Consider the following 16,292-nt stretch of genomic DNA (forward strand, 5'->3'; position numbering starts at 1 on the left):
AAAAAAAAAAAATCCAACCTCCAAAGATCATGTAATATATGATTTCGTTTGAATCCTATTCTCAACAAATTACAGAAATGGGAATCATTTAATGGCTGCCAGGTTAGGGATGGAGGGAAGGGAGGAAGGCGGGTGTGATTATAAAGGAGGAACACGGGGCAGAGCTTTGTGCTGGTGGAATAGCTCTTTATCTTGATTGTGGTAGTGGCTACATGAATCCACACATGTGACAAAATGACACGGAACTATATACATCCACCGTTCCAATGTCAGTTTCCTGGGTCTGACACCAGCCACACAAGATGTAACCACCGGGGGAGGCTGGGTAAAGGGTACAAAGGAATTCTCTGGGCTCTCTTTGTCACTTCTTGCGAACCTATACATAATTACTTCAAAAGTAAAAAGCGAAAAAATGTCGTAAAGAAATGTACAAGTCTGGAGAAGAGCCGTTTGGGGAAGAAGACACAGAACTGGGAGAGCTGGTGTGATCACTGGATGGATATGTGAACAGACAGCCTGCAATACTGGTCTGAATTTTGAGAGCATCTGAACCCGAGATGAGGCTAAATTAAGCCGCAGGCCGTAGTGTGGTTGCTAAGGGAGGGAGGGGAAAGAAAGGAGAAAATAAGGATATTTATGAGGTAGGAAGAGGAGGACAAATTGTTGGCAGGAAGAATGCGGACCCTGGGTTGTCAATGGAGCAGAACTGATATTAACATACAGCTCCCCGGAGTCTTTTCATTTCACCAGAGAAAACAAGCGTTTTCCAACTATTGGGAGGCACATCAAGACTACTGGATTCTAGAATGAGATCTTCCATTAATTAGTTAGACATGTTATGTCCCATAAACCACTTCATTTCTGAGCCTCATTTCTGTAGCAGAACAGCATAAAGTCAATGTTCTTAATCAGGTCATTTGGGGTTTGGATCTGCCCCACCTGTGTTCATCGGGGCGGGGGGTGGGGCCCAGGCTGAGGGCCGTAGGTGCTTAGGCCACATCTCAAGGCAGATTTCCAGAGCATTTTTTTCCAGACTCTGCTTGCTCAGATCAGCTAACATTCCCTCGCAAAGCAAAAGAATAACACAGAGGTTGGGGAGGAGTGCCCCACCCATAGTGAATGGGGATAGAAAATGAATATTTGCTGAAAAGTCCAATCTTCATGCGGTTTGAGCTTTGTGTTCGGCCAAAGTTTGGTTCAGGATACCTGAAACTATGTAACTCTGCCTGCTCAGACAGATACTAAAATTGTGTTGGTCTCTTCATCAAATCTCAGCTGAGCTTGATTTCCTGCGGTGGCTTCAAGCTGGGAAAATTCCCAGATTCCCCTTGGGTCGGCATGGCCTGCTTCCCAGGAGACTGCCTGGCCTGGCATTAGCTTTCGGGAGCTGAGGCCCAGGATGGTCACCAACCTTGTTTTCTTCACAACGTAGAATACCTTTTGTCTGCCCGTCCAGACCCCCCCTCCCCATTTGCTGAGTTTGGACTCTACAGAAAAGGGTTCTCGTGCATTGTGTCATCTGCTTGGGTTTAGCCCCTTAAGGAACTAGCAGGGGATGAGAGTAGAGAGGAGAGTGAGGTTGAGTATTTACTCCCTGTAGGATAGTCTTGGGGCAACTGTGGGTACCCTTGGGCTGACAATGGGTTAGCCTTGGGGAACTGTGGATAGCCTGGGACTAACGTAGCCCTGAACGAACTGCGGGGTAGCTTCGGGTGACTGTACGGTAGCCTTGGGTGACTGTGGGATAGTCTTGAGTAACGGTGGGGTAGCCTTGGGTGACTGTGGGATAGTCTTGGGTAACAATGGGGTAGCCTTAGGTGACCGTGAGGTAGTCTTGGGTGACTGTGGGGTAGTCTTAGGTGACTGTGGGATAGTCTTAGGTAACCATGGGTAGCCTTGGGTGACTGTGGGATAGTCTTGGGTGACTATGGGGTAGTCTCAGGTGATTGTGGGGTAGTCTTGGGTGACTGTGGGATAGTCTTAGGTAACCATGGGGTAGCCTTGGGTGGCCGTGGGGTAGCCTTGGGTGACTGTGGGATAGTCTTCAGTGACTATGGGGTAGTCTCGGGTGACCGTGGGGTAGCCTTGGGTGACTGTGTCCCTCCACCAAATTCACTGTTGCTCCCATGACAGCCTTCCTTACCATTTTCTTCCCCTCTTAAGTTCCAGTATCTACTTTCTCCTCCCTTCTGCTATTCTGCCTGTAAGTGGGAACTAAAGGTCTATGATTTCTGGGCTTCTGAACCTTCCCCGTGTGGTTTCCCTATATCTGTGCATATCATTGGAAAGAGGCCTTTTCCTAACCTCTCCTGACATGACCCTAACTTGAGGCCATGTATTTTCTGCTGGGATGCTGATATAACCTTCAATTTCAGACTGGTCCCCAGGAGTGCAGGGATTTCTGCCAGTTTTTGTTCACCTCACTGTCATAACCCCAGTGCCTAGAAAAGCACCAGGCACATAGAAGGTGCTCAAAAAATATTCAGATAATTCTTGAATGAATGAAGATAAATGAACACTACATCTCTCACAGAATTTGTTTGCCTTTGTTTATCTAAATGAAAAAAGAATGCTGTGCTCTTCAATGGGAGAAAGGGGAAAATAACTAAGAAGGGTGCTATCTCGGACATGGAGAGTCTTTTCTAATTTTTTAAATTGTGGCAGAATAGGGGTGCCTGGGTGGCTCAGTCAGGTTAAGCACCTGACTTCAGTTCAGGTCATGATCTCACAGTTCATGAGTTTGAGCCCCGCACAGGGATCTCTGCTGTCAGTGTAGAGCCTGCTTCAGATCCTCTGTCCCCCCACCCCCTCTCTCTGCCCCTCCCCTGCTTGTTTTCTCTCTCAAAAATAAATAAATATTAAAAAAATATTTTAAGGGGCGCCTGGGTGGCTAAGTTGGTTGAGCATCCGACTTCAGCTCAGGTCATGATCTCATGGTTCATGAGTTTGAGCCCTGCATCAGGCTCTGTACTGATAGCTCAGAGCCTGGATCCTGCCTCGGATTCTGTGTCTCCCTCTCCCTCTGCCCCTCCCCTGCTCATTCTCTGTCTCTGTCTCTCAAAAACAAATAAATGTTAAAAATTTTTCTTTAATGTATTTAAAAAAATAGTGGCAAAACATAAAATTTAGCACAAAACACCAAAGATAAAATTTAGCAGTCTAACTGTTTTGAAGTCTACAGTTCAGTGGCACTGAGTACACTCACATTGTTGTGCAACCATCATCACCATCCATCACTAGGACTATTGTATCTTCTCGGCCTGAACCTGTACCTATTAAACACCAATTCCCCATTCTACAGCCTTTGCCAACCATCATTCAATTTTTTTGCCTCAATGAACTAGACTACTTCAGGGATCTCATAGGTAAATTCAGACGATTTTTTTCTTTTGTCTGACTTATTTCGCTTAGCATAATGCGCCCAAGGTTCACCCATGTTGTAGCACGTGTCAGAACCCCCTTCCTTTTTCAGGACGAGTAATATTCTGTTGTATGGATATGCCACATTTTGCTTGTCTGCTCATGCACCAGTGGACACTTGGCTTCTTCCACCTTTGGGCTACTGTGAATAATGCTGCCATGAATGTGGGTTTCTGCTCTCAAATTGTGGGGATCTCTACCTACAAGTGGAATTGCCAAATCATATGATAATTCTAGGTTTAACCCTTTGCAGAACCACCGTACGGCTTTCCACAGCGGCTGTACCTTTTCATGTCCCATCAGCCATGCACAAGCTTCCATTCTCTCCAAATCCTTCCCAAAACTTGCTCTGTTCATTCGTTCTTTCTTTCTCTTTCCTCCTTTCCCTTCCTTCCTTCCTACCTTCCTTCCCTTCCTTCCCTCCCTTCTTTCCTTTCTTCTTTCTTTTCTTTTTCTTTCTTTCTTGATCATAGCCATCCTAATGGGTGTGAAGTGGCATCTCATTGTGGTTTTTATTTTCATGTTGCTAATGGTTAGTGACGTTGAGCACATTTTCATAGGCTTGTTGTCCATTTGTGTACCTTCTTTAGAGAAATGTCTATTCAAGTCCATGGCCTATTTTTGAATCAGGTTGCTTGTTTTTATGGTTGAGTTGTGGGAGTTCTTTACATATTCAAGATATTAATTCCTCGTTTGATATATGTTTTACAAACGTTTCCATCAGTGGCCTTTTCACTCTGTTGATAGGGTCCTTTGATGCACAAAAGTTTTAAATTTTGATGAAGTCCAATCTATCTGTTTTTCTTTTGTTGCTTGTGTGAAATCTTGAGATTGGGGGGAGCATCACTACTATGTGGAAATACGACCTCTTTTCTCAATGAGATGACACTCTTTTGTGCCCCTCCCCCCCAGCACTCTTTACCCACTTAGCAGAGCCTGGGGGGCACAGTGTTGTGTAAATTCTCTTTACCACTCTTGTATCCCACCAGACTACAGAATTCCTGATGGTAGGATGTTTCTTCATCCTGGAACCAAGTAAAGTACTACACAGCACAGTGAGGGGCTGAAAGAATGTTGGATAAGTAAATATCGAGGTAACTGAATAAATGGCTGTAGGAAGGAAGAAATTGGCTTCTCAGCAGGACTACAGAGCCTCAGACCTGACTGTTTTCAAAAGCTCTTTATTTCTTTCCTTTCTTATTGTCCTGGGAGGTTGCTTCTCAGTGGGACCTGGCTTTTATATAATTGTTTGCAGCATAACAATACTGTTATATAGCTGTAAGGCAATGGCCTAATTTCCCTCCTTCGTTAATGAAAGAGACATGTCTTCTGTGGGAAATCGGTGATTTATTGAGTGACCGAAGACTCTTCCTGTTCCTAATAGAAACCGGTGTAGATAAGCTACTTGCTGAAGGTGAGGAAGGAACATGACCAGCTATTTTTGACTAGGAAATTAATTTCATCGCCCCTGGTGTGTCCTTGCTAATTTGGAGCTGGGTTCATCCTGATGTTCTCCCTCAGATGGACAGCCCTCCTCGGGACATCCAATCCAAACACCTTTTTAATGAACTTTGTGCATGTAACTCTCCCGTGTGCCCCCAAGGCCCTTGGAACACAAATTCAATATAAAAATCAAAATTGGGAGAATTCATTCCAAATTAAAAAAAACCCACCGAATGAAGAATGAATAGTTGTTAATTATCCTTTTCTAATTTTTTATTCCTTTTAGGATTGCTGATGCCATTCTCAGATAAGGGGGTATAAGCAGGCACCCAAACTTGGGAAATTAGTAGGAGAAAAACACGGAATTAAGAAAATTCTCTCAATTAGCTTTCTATGCAAATTGGAAAAAGGCTATCATTATAAATTATTATTATTGGGGTTTTTTTTTGTTTTGTTTTTTGTTTTTTTTTTCAGCGAAACATCCCAGCAAGCTTAGGCCTTTCTTGTCCTGCTGGAGCACGTTTGAAAAGTCATGACATTCTAGAAAGAGCAGGGCTTTGAACTCAGACCATTATGTAACCAGTTTTAGCCTCTATTTGCTCATCTGTAGAAGAGGGGAAAAAACGTTAAGTGCCTTACAGAGCTGCTAGAAGATTAAATGAAACAGCATGTGTAAAACACGTAGCACGTTCTCAATAAATAACCCCTTCCGTCCCCCTCCTACTGTATGAGACATGTGCTGTGGACAGAGCAGTTTCAAGGGTGGAGTTACTTGTTAGGAGGTTACTAATTTAAACAACAGACTACTGGTAGACCACATGGCCAAGACCCTGTGGACAGAAAAACCACTTCTGCTTTTTGTACGACATCATCTGCTTTCTCCACGTCTTTTCTCGTCAAACACTCACGTGCACCTTGAGAAAGGAGCTGGTGGCAGGGCAGGACTGAAAACCGGGCTTGTTTGCCCTTGGAAGCTCGGCCCGATTTGTAGTTCGCCTTTTCTTCCATGACTTATTTCCAAATGTCACAGCGTGAGGGGCCGGTTTTCGATGCACTGGAAGCCGAACACTGACACCGGTTCTGCCTCCCGGAGGATAAGGGGAAGCAGAGTATTTATGGGATTTAACGAGGGGGGCGGGGAGCTGGAAGGTGGATGGAGGTGATTGGAAGTTGGGAAGTGGGGAGGTACAGGGGAGGCCCTCACCGTTTCTGCGCAGGCGCCGCCCGGCGACCCAGGCTTTTATTTCCTATGTGCCAAGGGTGGAGGCGCTGGCGTTACCGTGGTGGGGAGGTCTCGCCTGTGTGGTCGCAGAGGTTACTTTTGTTCCCTCTCGGTCCATTCTTCGCAGCTGCCAGACTTCTTCCCGGTTGGTTCCTGTCTTCCTTGGTCTTGTGACCATCGGTCAAGTTTCTGCAAAACAGGCTCCTAAGTCAATCAGGTGGAACAGAGTGTGCTTGGGGTCCAACGGTCAGGAGCGTGTTCATGTGTCGGTTTCACAGATCGTCCCCAGATCCCGGGGTCGGTCTGGGAGAGCTGTTGTAGCCACATTGGTCAGTGCCTGTATTCCCCGTGTTACTCTGAGCTCCAAGGAGTTTCCGTGGGTTTCTTTGAGGGCTGCGTCCCAGCGCCCAGGGCGCCACCAAGAGAGCCCTCGCCAGTCACAACTGGCCACTGACCTGCTTCCAGGAAATAACGTTTTTGCCTCATCTGATTCGATATAATCTCCTCTTTCTCAAGTTCCCAATCTGAGAAGAGAGTGAGACAAGGCCTGGCACGTTTGGTCACTTAGTTTTTCTCTTGCCTTTCAGTTGGTCAGGAAGTGAATGGAGTGGCTTCCTCTGGGTGCTGTTTCCACCCCCCATGAAAGGGCAGCGGCTGGTGGCAACATCTGTGGGAGGAACTTTGCAGACTTAAAGGATTTATGGGAAATTACAAACAGACTGGCCCGTGGAGCCCAGAGGCAAGTGAGGATAATTGGAATCCTGTTCACCGAAGAGATATGAGGCGCTTCCATATTTGTTAATCACAAATTTCTCCATTTTTATTCCCCACAGAGCAATCTGTCTCCATAGATATTTATAGTTCAGACTCCCAGAGGGTGCTAGCCTCCCATCCTTGCTGCTGGGTAGTTTTCTTCTGCTGACGGAACAGACTAGAGGTGCTAACCCCTGTCCGGAGGGCTCTCATTAAAGAGGCCAGACAGTCCACCTGCCTGTTAGGTGGCCCAGAGCCACCTGGGGCTTCCAGGAGGAGGGGAAGCATCTAGTCTCCATGTTGGAAAAAGCAAATTCGTAGCAGAGACGTTTTCCCGGTCTGCTCTCCTCACTTTGGAAGAAGTTTGGCAACCCAGGTTAGTGTCTTTTTTAAAACGATGCCGTCCCCACTGTTAAAACCCCCAGTTCAACTAAGTGAAAGTTAAAATATCTTATTGGCTTTCTGGAACAATTCGTGAAGAGGGCAGCATTCCACCCAGCAGACAGAAAGAAGATCTGAGGGCCTCTACAGTTTGAAGGGCGTTTACAGGCAGAAGGGGGCAGGAACAAGGAAGTTATGCTAGCAAAAAAACAGATTGGCTGTGCCAAGTCATTTTCCTGTAGGGGACAACTGTGGTCTATCAGGCAGATAACCTCACCAGTGGTGACCAAATGATTCCCGATGGACTGGTTTCAGATCGCACTTCTGGAAGAGGCTGAGACCATAACAGAGGTAAATCCTGGTTTGGTGACGTGGAGCTTAGCGTGAGTGACTCCATTTGGGGCCTGTTGTCTTCTTTTTAACGCCAGGTTGGAACTCTTCCCCCTACTTTGGGATGACCAGAGGTGGTTCACTTACAACCAGGAAGCCCTCCTCTAGCTTGTTGCCCTGCATTTCTTCAGGGCTTGTTGCCCTGCATTTCTTCACGGGTGCTTACCCGTGGTCGAAGTGACGGCTCACTTGGCTTAACCTTTTCCCCCTGAACTCATTCTGTTCTTGCCCTGAACACTCGGCGTACTCTGAGACAGTGTTAGCCCTCTGGGGACACTCTTCAGAGGTCATAATTGCCACCTCCAAGGAACTGCAGCTGTAGAAGGAGAGACGGCAGAAAGCAAAGGGACTCAGAACTGTGTGGAGGGGGTTGCCTTTGAGGTGTTGTTGGGCCACTCTGGGAGGAGAGGATGGGGCCCTAAACAATGTGGAGGTGATGGGGGTGGGGTGGGGTGGGTCGTGGAAAGGCACACAGGGCCCAACAGAGCCATTGAGGGAGCAGGGGAGAGCAGGCAGGAAAGAATGTTTCTAGTAGGTACGAGAATGTTTGCAAAGTCCTGGGAGAAGCAGTGGGCTCCGCAAGGCTGGAGGCCCAGATGGGTAGGGGGAGTGACGGGCGTCCGGACGGCAGAGGTTAGGGATGAGGACTGGCAGCCTGCAACACTTGCAGGGCACCCTCAGTACTTGACCGTGAAGGCAGTAGATTTCATTGCACACTTGCTTTTTTAATTTCAAAAATGTACTATGGAAATGTTAAAACACATGAAAAATAGAATAGTGTAACGAACCGTCCTCATACCCGTTGCTGACATTGAACTGTATCAATATATAGCCAGTCTTGCCTCGTTGATATTTTTCCAGTGCCCCCTCCCCCACCCCCCGGATTATTTTGAACCAAACCCCAGATATATCGTTTGAGTCAGTATTCAGTATGTATCTCTAAGAGAAAAGACTCTTTTTGAACATGCCATCATACCATTATTACAATTGAAAAATTAACACGAACTCCAAATATCATCGAATATTCAGCCAGGTTTCAAATTTCCCCAACTGCCTCAGAGACATCTTTTAACAGCGGTGTGTTGGGTCCAAACAGAATCTACCCATGGCACTTAGTTGATATGCCCTTGGGTCTCGTTAAATCAGTAAGAGTTGCTCCTCTCTCGTCTTGCCACCCCCCACCCCCCCACCCTGGCGCTCATTTGTCGAGAACAGGTGATTTGTCCTGCATAATGGGTTTGGTCATTGAGGGGATTTGAGCGGAGGTGAGTCATGGCCCGGGTGCCTACCCACATGAAACACACACATACACAACGACCCCCAAAATATGGCTCCTTGACATACTGCATATTTCAAGCATAAATTAAGTTGAGAAATGACGTGTACAAGGGCTGTCTGACCTTTCCCTGAAACGGGTCATAAAACCCTCGTGTGAGAAGTGCCCTCCCTATGCTCAGAGAAAAAGAGCATCTTATCTTGGACAGCCCCAGGAATCGGAATGAACGGGCCTTGCTAAGTGTCCCCCAGTTTAGCACACTTGGCTCATACCCTTCATCCGATCATATTTTTTTCCCCGACCTTCCACTCTTCGTCAAACCCAGCATAAAAACACTCAGAGTTAACCATTTCTTTGGGTCTTCTTTTCCCCGTGAAAGCTCCGTGTCATGTAAAACTTGGGTTAAATAAATTTGTATGCTCGCCTCTTGTCAACCTGTCTTTCGTTTTAGGAGTCCCAGTCAAGAGCTTGGAAGGCTTGGGAAAAAAAAAAAATATTTCCCACCCCTACAAGACACAGACGAAATGACTTAGAAGGGAAGCTTATTTATTTTCCACGTAGATGTGGAAGCATTAGCAGTTTAGCTCCATTGTGTTGGGACACAGGCTCCTTCTCCTTTGTTCGGTCATCTACGGGATCCACAATGGCTCACCACCAAAGTCCACCTGGCTCCAGTGAAATAGGAGAGAGCATACCTCTTTCCTGAAAGCCATGACCCCAGGGTTCCCAGATCCCTTTTGCTCACATCTTTTTGGCCAGACCTGAGTCCCATGGCTGTACCTCACTGCAGGGAAAATGGGAAATGTTGTCTCGTGCCCAGCTAACACTCCGCAGACAAAAAAAATGGGGCAATGGATAGGGTGAAAGGAATCTTTGCCGTGGAAGGTGTGGTTCGGTTTGAGGCATATTGAGTTTTGGGTGCCCGTGGATGAATGCCAGGGGACATACCTGCTACCCAGAAGAGAGGTCTCAGGGGAAAATGAGACTTAGGATTCGTGATTTTCATTAGGAAGCCATAGGCCCTTGAGCGAGGGAGGAACCCAACAGACCCAGCCATTTGGGAGGGCAAACATTGCATGTCATTTGCAGGATCAGTCGGAGAGAAATGAGGCCGAGAGTGGGTCGCATGGGAGCTGTTACAATGATCTAGAAGACTTTGCAAGGGGATAGTCACAGAACTCAGAAAGTGATTACACGGGATGGAGGAGGCAGGGAGAGAGCCAAAGATGAATCAAGGTGACAAGTTGAAGTGGCGGAGAGAGTAAAGATGCCATTGTACAGAGAAGACAGAAAGAGGGACAGATCTCTGATAGGGTGAGTGGATGAGAGGAGAAAGAAGAGCTTGCTTTTAGGCATTTTAATATTTTAATATGAGATGCCCAGGGCCATCCAGGTGGCCATGGAATGGAGGGTAGTCCAGGGCCCAGACTTGGTATCCGAGCTCAGAGTTCAAATCTGGATTCTGCTACTTCTAAGTCTTGTGACAAAGATCAAGTAGTGTAAAAACTTGCACTTTAGTGTCCTCAAAAATGGGGCGCCTGGGTGGCTCAGTCGGTTGAGTGTCCGACTTCGGCTCAGGTCATGATCTCACAGTTCGTGAGTTCGAGCCCCACGTCAGGCTCTGTGCTGACAGCTCGGAGCCTGGAGCCTGCTTCGGATTCTGGGTCTCCCTGTCTCTCTGCCCCTCCCCCACTTATGCTCTGTCTCTGTCTCTCTCTCTCAAAAATAAACATTCAAAAAAATTTTTTAAAATAAAATAAGTAAAACGAACAAGAGGACTTATAAGAATTGCATAAATATATGTAAAACATGCACATAGGAAATGCTTGATATCTGTTTGATTTTATTATTACAAGGGATTGGAAAATGCAAGCTGGGGGTCACCTCGGTGGCTCAAGTCGGTTTAAGTGTCCAACTCTTGATTTCGGCTCTGGTCAGGATCTCACGGTTGGTGAGTTCGAGCTCCACATCAGGCTCTGCTTGGGATTCTGTCTCCCTCTCTCTGCCGCCCTCCTTGGTCTCTCTCTCTCTATCTCTTTCTAAATAAATAAATAACAACTTACAAAAGAAAATGCAAGCCGGAAGCTCCGATAGGAGTTAGGGGTAAAGATTTGGGAATCCTTGCAACCAGGTGGGAATGTGTAAGATCCCCAGGGGAGAAGCGGGAAAGTGTAAGCACACGCTTGGAGAACATGCACGTGGGGAGAGGGAGCCCTCCCCTGACCCCACCGCACGCCCGTGCAGCTGTGGTCTCTGCACCATAGATATCACTTTCCCAGGTCTTACCATCCTTGTCACTTTTCATTAGTTAGCTGACTGTTCCATTAAAAGTCTGTTTCCCATCATCCTCTGTGAGGGTAGACCCCATGCTGCACCCTAGCACCTAATAACAGAGCCCAGCGCAAAGTAGGTGCTCAGTAATTACTTGTTGTTTAAAGGAGTCGTGCGCGGGAGTAAGATCTGTTGGGGGAGGAGTCTGCAAATATTTGTGTTGCCATGGAAGAGCGCTTGATGGAGAAGAAAACGCTACAAAGGGGTTGAAGGAAGGGTCAAGTTTAACTTGGCTTCTTACGATTTACAGCAGCCATCCTCTCCCCTTAGGCTTATTAAATGGCAGACCGGTTTTAGTGAGAATGAAGCTTTAAAATGCAGTCAGCCAAGCAGATCTAATCACATAAAGCAAGTGAAAAATAAACAGCCAATGTCTGGAATGGCTAATCAGAAGCCGGAAAAAAAAAAAAAATGAACATATGCGATTTCCTCCGAGGTCTGCCAGTCACCTTCTGGGTGCATCTCCATGAAGCTTCATGGGGACATCCAACGATTCTGAGTACGTATTTATTTGTGAGGGACTGCCGACTGTTTTATGAACATAATATAATAAATGATTCTCAGGGCAGAGAAACAATCCTATCTCTCTTCCAAGAAGGAAAAAGGCACGGCTGGGCACTTGGTGCCCTCCTCCAAATAATCCATCATTGTCATGACAAGTCCAGTGTCAGACTCTACAATGTGACTGTATAAAAGTCTTTCAGTCTATCATAGAATGGGAGCAGGAGCAGCCCTTGGAGACCATCCAGTCCAAGCTCATGACCTCATTTTAATGATGAAGAAACCAAGGCCTTGGAGGGAACCAGCACGTCAGAGAATGTTTTCACTGGGCACCTACTATGTGCTTCCCCATATATCTTTCATTGAAGCCTCATAAATATTTTCTATAGCTTATTGGAAGCGTGATATGTACATCTTACTCAGCGAGGGCAACTAACTTGCTCAAACCCCCAGTTGGTGGTAGAGGTTTGGCCCTGAGTCCACGCCTGCTGTAGCAGTAAGGTGGGGCAAGGTTATGCTGTGGCTAACAACCCCGTAGAGCAACAAAGCGTTACTGTTGTTCATCCCCCATGTTGGCCATGGACTGGCCAGGGGTCTTCCTTTTATCACGTTCATCCAGGGATGAATGAGAGACCCAGACTGTGGGAGGCTCCACTGCCAAGGGCCAAGGGGGAAGAAGGAGTATATCCACCCACATTGCCCTTCAAATCAGCCCAGAAGGGTACAACTCACAGTCCGCTGGCCAACATAAGTTGCTTGCCATTCCCAACCTCAAGGGAGCAGAGAAGGCAGTCTTACAGTGCACTGGAGACCCACAGAAAATACCTGGTGAGCTCCACCAATAACCACCACCCATTCTCTGTCCACAAACCCTCTCTGCCCCCCAGGGAAGCACTGAAGGGTTCCCTGGATGGCAGAGCCCCTTCATGGAAGAGTCTTCCCATTCATTTCTTGCACACCTCACTTTCTGCTTCCCCAGGCTGCCTCCCTCCACCTGGCTAAGAAGGAGCAAGATGTTCATTCTTTCTTCTGTGGCGGTTTAAGTATGTTGGCAAACATTACCAGACCCCAGGGCAGGAAGATGATAGGCAAAGAGAACCAAAATTACAGACTGTAAGATGTAAGAAAACAGGGTTTCGGTTTCCTCAGATCCTAATGTTAATGTTTACTTTTCTGCATGATATGCGGCAGTGGAAGAACATTCTTTTCTAGTCTATTTCTTTTTCCTTGCCTCCAAAATGCAGGTAAAACTTTTATATTACTTTAATTTGAAACTAATTTAAGGAAGCAAAGGGACTTCCCCAGTAGCATTTTATAAATCTCTGTTTGGGAGGGTGTGTGTGTGTGTGCGCGTGTGTGTGTGTGTTTATGAGGGAAACATTTTGAACATACACAAAAGTAGAGACAATAGCATTGTGGTTGTTTAAAAACAGGTCCGCAAGTCATTTGACATTCCTCTCACTATCTGTGTCCCTCTCCTGTGTACCCGGCTGGACATTTGTGATTGCCCCTACTGAAGAGTGTGATGGAAATAATGCTGTGTGACTCAAGCTAGACTAGAGAAGGCAGTACACAGTCAGCGTGGGGATCTCTCTTGGGGCATGCACCTTGGGAGCCCTGGCTACTGTAAAAGGAATCTTAAGAGCTGTTGTAGAGGAGAGGAAAAATTAGTTTTCCCTCTACCCATCTAAGGTTCATTGGTTGGCGCCCTGTAAATTAGTCAGATTAACAAGAGCAAACAGAAGTTTATTAACATGTACAGCACACACACACATACACACACACACATGGAACAACTCTGTGATGAGTTGCTCAAAGGGTCGTTGAACTTGGACTTATATAGCATCCTAGTAAAGACCTATAATATTATAGAAAACTGACAAGACAAAGGAAAAGGATTTTGAACTTCTGAGGGCAGCAAATTGTGGAAAAGCAGATATATGAGGACACGAATGGTAAATAAGGGCTACTTTTAGCAAAGTTTATGTAGGGGCCCCTGGGTGGCTCAGTTGGTTGGGCCAGTGACTTCGGCTCAGGTCATGATCTTGCAGTTTGTGAGTTCAAGCCCCGCATCGTGCTCTGTGCTGACAGCTCGGAGCCTGGAGCCTACTTCAGATTCTATGTCTCCCCCTCTCTCTACCCCTACCCTGCTCACGCTCTGTGTCTCTCTGTCTCTCAATAATAAATAAATGTTTAAAAAAAAGTTTATGTAGATTTCTCTCGTGCCATCTTTGAACCAATAAGGGTCTAGAGCTGCCTCTGGTGATTACCTTCTGTCCTTCCTGTGAGAGAGCAGAGGGAAACGCCGTTACAAATTTCTGTCCTGCCTTTAGGGAAATAGGAGGAGGGCAGAGAGCTTTTTTTTTTTTTTTTTGTATCTGCTTTTTCTTCATTGCTTTCAGCTCAAAATAAATTCTCATGCCAGAGTGGCATATTTTGGGGTGGCATAGTTTGCTATTGCTTCACTGTCATAGGAGAATCATACACACAGAGAAACAGAGAGAGAGAGAGAGAGACAGAGACAGAGAGACAGAAAGACAGAGTAGACAGAAGAACCCAAGGAGCTCCAGATGTTGGAGTCTTCCCAGCCCATGTACCAGGCAGGCACATTAGTGAACCTTGAGCTGTTTCCATCACGGCCGCCATCTGATAACTGTAATTGTATGAGAGACCCAAAGCAAGCCTCATCTTAGCTGAGCGCATTCAACCCTGAGCACCTTGAAAGAGAATAGTAAGCGTTGTTGTCCTAAGCCTCTAAATCTTGTGGATTTATGGATAACCACAACACGTATAAAAAACCCCACGTATAACGACATCACTCACCTTCAACAATTACCAACTCCTGGCCAGGTTTGTTACAATCTAGACCCCCACCCGGTTGCCCCACTTCCAAATATTTAGAAGCAGACCCCCTGTGTCTCATCACAGTCTTTCATCTCTAAATAGTCCAGCATTTCTTGAAAAAGATAAAGACTCTACCAACAGTTGCGGGTTGAAATGTGTCCTCCAAAAATATGGGTTGAAGTCCTAACCCCAGTGCCTGTGAACATGATCTTACTTGGAAATAAGGTCTTTGCGGATATAATCAAGGTCAGATGAGGTATCCCTGGATTAGGATGGCGTTGATCCTCTGACTGATGTCCTTATAAACGGAGAGAAAATTTGGACACAGAGGCACACAGGCACAGAGTGAGAATGCCACATGATGGTGGAGGCAGCAATCGGAATGAGGTGTATACATGCCAAGGAACGCTGAGGATTACCAACGAGCACCAGAGGCTGGGAAAGAGGCACAGAAACAGATTTTTCCTCAGGACTCCAGAAGGCGCCAATGCTGGCGACAGCTTGATTTCAGACTTCCAGCCCCCGGAACCGTGAGAGACTACATTTCTGTTGTTTTGAGACACCCAGTTTGTGGGAACTTGTTCGGGCAGTCCTAGGAAATGAGCACCCCATCCAAGAAGCACTCTATTTTAAGATGAAAATTAGGTATTTCTTTTCCTCTCATGCATTAGCTCTCATCTTTCTGGAGCTTGTTGAAGCTTCTGGTCGTGTGTGGAGTTATGATTTTGTACCTCATAAATATAGACAGACCACCCTGGGTCTGTCATTCCAGTGTCCTTTTACCCTCAGATTACATAACCTCCTGTAAGCAGTTGTGGCCTGGACCCAGTCGTGAGAACTCAGCTGCCGTCATGTGTTCTGGAACAGGAAGTTGTACTTGTAGGGAAAGAGCCTATGAGCTTTGGCCCCAGTCAGACTGGGATTCCCTCTCGTGCTATGAGGCTTCAGCAGGTGCGTGTGGCTTCCAGAAAGTTTATTCTCATTCTGAGCCTTGTTCACCCGGTAGTAAAAATAAATAAATAAATAAATAAATAAATAAATAAATAAATAAATAAAAAATAAAAATTAACCCTTTAGATTCCAATTCCAAGCTATTACCATGGGAATAAATGGAAAGGTTGAACAAGCAAGCTGGCCCCACACCCGGCACATGGAAGTCTCGTTTCTGCTTTGAGTAACCAAAGTGGGAAGAGAGCCCAGGGTGCTGAGTCTCCTGGTTTCCTCAAAGTGTTTCAACAGCTGCCAAGTCTGTGCTCTGAAAGCACGAGATGATTCCCGTCTTCTCCAACTTCAGGAAGAAAATGGACTGGCTTGAGAAGCTGCCCCTTGACCGGTGGTGGGCAGAATACCCGGGGCCTGATGTGGTGTGGTTTTAGGGGGATTAGGAAGGGATTCTAAACAAAGGTCCTGAAATTCCAGCGCAGGGAAGTTACTCCTTTTATTCTGAGCTGTGCACTTGAATCTTCCAAAGTGTAAGTGGTACCTCAGTAAGTCCCCACCACCCTAGAGAGAATTAATTTGCTACACCACTCTCCTCTAAGACTGGGGGCCCCGCATGGTATAAAGGGCACCGAGGGAGCCGGAAGGAAGGGTCAGTTCAGACAGGCACGTCCCCAGAGGCTTTCCTGTCCTCTGTGGTGGGCGGGGGCTTGGCTGGAGCCCAAAATGGACAGAATGGGTGGCTGGAATGGAGGTGCACAGCCTCTGCACCCCACACATGCAAGGGGTGGT

The 16,292-nt window shown here is 46.5% G+C and overlaps 1 protein-coding gene and 1 long non-coding RNA gene across 3 annotated transcripts in view; one reads left to right on the forward strand and one right to left on the reverse strand.

The window, feature by feature from the left end:
- GPR45 (G protein-coupled receptor 45) overlaps window positions 1-16,292 on the forward strand; it is a 110,055-nt gene that overhangs the window by 16,800 nt on the left and 76,963 nt on the right. The window lies entirely within an intron of this gene.
- On the reverse strand, window positions 5,125-6,735 carry LOC131485277 (uncharacterized). The gene is made up of 2 exons (XR_009248743.1): window positions 6,541-6,735; window positions 5,125-6,274 (listed from the first exon to the last, which is right to left on the reverse strand). It is a non-coding gene; the product is annotated as an uncharacterized LOC131485277 (long non-coding RNA).

The sequence above is a fragment of the Neofelis nebulosa genome, chromosome 9, assembly GCF_028018385.1.
Source record: "Neofelis nebulosa isolate mNeoNeb1 chromosome 9, mNeoNeb1.pri, whole genome shotgun sequence".
NCBI classification, from domain to species: Eukaryota; Metazoa; Chordata; class Mammalia; order Carnivora; family Felidae; genus Neofelis; species Neofelis nebulosa.